We start from the raw sequence: 2,006 nt of genomic DNA, 5'->3' as shown, positions 1-2,006 counted from the left end.
CCACCAGGTTGGAGGTTCAAACCCACCAGCTGATCTTCAGAAGAACAATAAAGCTATTTGCCTCTATAAAGATTTCTAGCCCGGTGGGTAGGTAATGGTTAATATTAGTTGTTATTCTGGCTGGGTTATGGTTCCTGGCCAAACACTGGTTCAGTTGCTATTCCACCAAGTATATACTGCAATCATCCCCTACAATGTAATCGATAAATGTGTTGAAAGGGGAGGTTTTTTTAGAATGTGCCCCCCAGTTATAATATAAATAGTTATTTGGCAGTACTCCCCTGCCCCCTTTCTTTAATCCTTCCATCAGCCGACCTTCAGAATTTGGGACACCCACTAGTAAGACTTTCTCGCATTCAGAATTTGGTCACTTGAACCTCCTATAATTGCATGAGCCAGTTCTTCATGGAAAATGTCTCTCTATCTCAGCTCACTGGTTCTATTTCTCTAGGTTATCCTAAGATGCCCTTGCTGCTTTAGTTCTGAGATGTGGCTGAAGAGTAATGCTGTTAGACTTTCAAATGTGGTTAGCAAAAGAACAACATAAAAGATAAACTCTTTTGGAATAAATAAACTCCCCCAAAATATACAAAGCCTATAGTAAGAAAGCACAGCCACTCTCCCGAGAAACTTAAAAGTAGACTTGATTAAGTGAAAACACATCTCTTATTCTTAGATAGAATGTCTCAATGCCATCATTATGTCAGTTCTCCTTAAATTAATTTATGCATTTAATGTAACTCCAATAAAAATGCCAGCAAGCTCTTTTTTTCCTTGTAGCTAAACAAGATGATACTAAAAGTTCATATATGAAAATAAATATGCAAAAAAAAAATCCAGGAAGCAGTCAAAGAGTATCAAACAAACTCTGTGGCAAGGAGCACAGGGATGGTGGGAAGAAGAAATGGGACAAAGCGGGAAGGAGGGACCAGGCCAACCAAATATTCCAACACCTTACAAAGTGGCATTAATTAAAGTACTATAGTATTGATGGTCAAATCTAGAAACAAAATAAAAAAGAAAGCTTAAAAACAGGCAAAGCACACATAAAAATCCAGTATATACTAAAGGTGATATCTCAAATAACTGGGCCAAAAATGGATCTTTTAATAATTAATGTAGAATAACAGGATGGTCACCTAGTAAAAGATAAAACTGCCTTCATATCATGCACGAGAATAAACTCCAAGTGCATCAGAGGAGAGTGGAATTTTAGCTATGATGACATGCGGAGGTTGGCATGTCCTGTCAGTGTAAAACTGGAAAAAATTCATAAGGACAAGAATTTACAGGATCTAGAAATCAACCGAAGACAATGCATTAGGAAGCATGTGCTTATGAAAGACTGCTAGAGCTTTGGCTAAGAATGACGGAATCTGCAACTTACTTGTGAAACTGTGTTACCACCTCCCTCCCCCCAACACACACACACACACACACACACACACACACACGCAGATTGGTAGATTCCCTAGCGCCAAACTCCAACTTTGCTGAAGCAGACTAGACTAGATCGGGGGCAGAAGGTGAATTGCCATGTGGTGTCAGTAAAAGTCTCAAACTCAGCAGAAAATGAAGAGACAAAACCTGTAGTTTGACTAACCTGAGGTTGTCGTCCCAGGGCAAGTTAGGCCACGTGCTGGACCAGTCAGCAATTGAACCAGGAAACATTGGAAGTGATATAGTCATGCAAGGTCAGAAAAGTTTTTCATGCAGCTCTGACTGACCAGGAAATGGTGTAGCCTCAGAGGACATCCAAGAGAAGCAAGTGAGAAAGGAAAGCCCAGGGAAGCTTGAGAACTGCTCTGTTTCTTAAATTTTAAAAAAATTGGCATATAATTCACATATCGTACAATTATCTAGTTCAATTATACCAAGATTTGTACAATCAACAGCACAGTTTCGGAACTTTTTTTGTTCCTGTACACGTCGTTAATAGCTCCCTATTTCCCACCAAGCTCCCCTGACATACCCCAGGTACTATCTCTCTAGTTATCTAGTTACTG

The sequence above is a fragment of the Echinops telfairi genome, unplaced genomic scaffold (assembly GCF_000313985.2).
Source record: "Echinops telfairi isolate 266 unplaced genomic scaffold, ASM31398v2 ScPeMD7_10;HRSCAF=50, whole genome shotgun sequence".
NCBI classification, from domain to species: Eukaryota; Metazoa; Chordata; class Mammalia; order Afrosoricida; family Tenrecidae; genus Echinops; species Echinops telfairi.
This window is presented reverse-complemented; position numbering follows the sequence as displayed.